The following is a 514-nucleotide window of genomic DNA, read 5'->3' on the forward strand; positions in this document are numbered from 1 at the left end:
TTAATAGTTTGATTCCAAAAAATAGTGATAAGATGCATATTTATGGTTATTTGTTTGTTTATGAACTTTTGTTTATATATATATGTAATATGATTCTATATAGGACAACCGATATCAACCATGGGAAAGAAAAAGCGAGGAACGATGGAAGAATGAGAGGCTCAAAAGGAAAGATCAACCGAATCAATTCTAGCCAATCTTGCAACTTCGCATTGCATTGAACTGGCAGGTGTTTGCAATAGGCGAAAAAATGCTACCAATTGATAATGGCTACGAGTCATCAAAAACTAAGATAGGCCATTGTAGAGGAGCCTCACGCGACCCCATGGGTTCAAACGGATTGACCATATATGTCCTGAATTTCAAGAAACAGCCCATCAAATTTTGATAATTTTTTGGACTCAAGGCACTTGAGAGATCACCCCGGTACGGTATGACTCTCGAAGTTTCAGCACTTTGGGATTTGCAAGAGGGGAATGCCTACCATAAACCTGCCCACTCGGACGTGCTCGTG

Source organism: Cryptomeria japonica, chromosome 7, assembly GCF_030272615.1.
Source record: "Cryptomeria japonica chromosome 7, Sugi_1.0, whole genome shotgun sequence".
In the NCBI taxonomy this organism is placed as follows: Eukaryota; Viridiplantae; Streptophyta; class Pinopsida; order Cupressales; family Cupressaceae; genus Cryptomeria; species Cryptomeria japonica.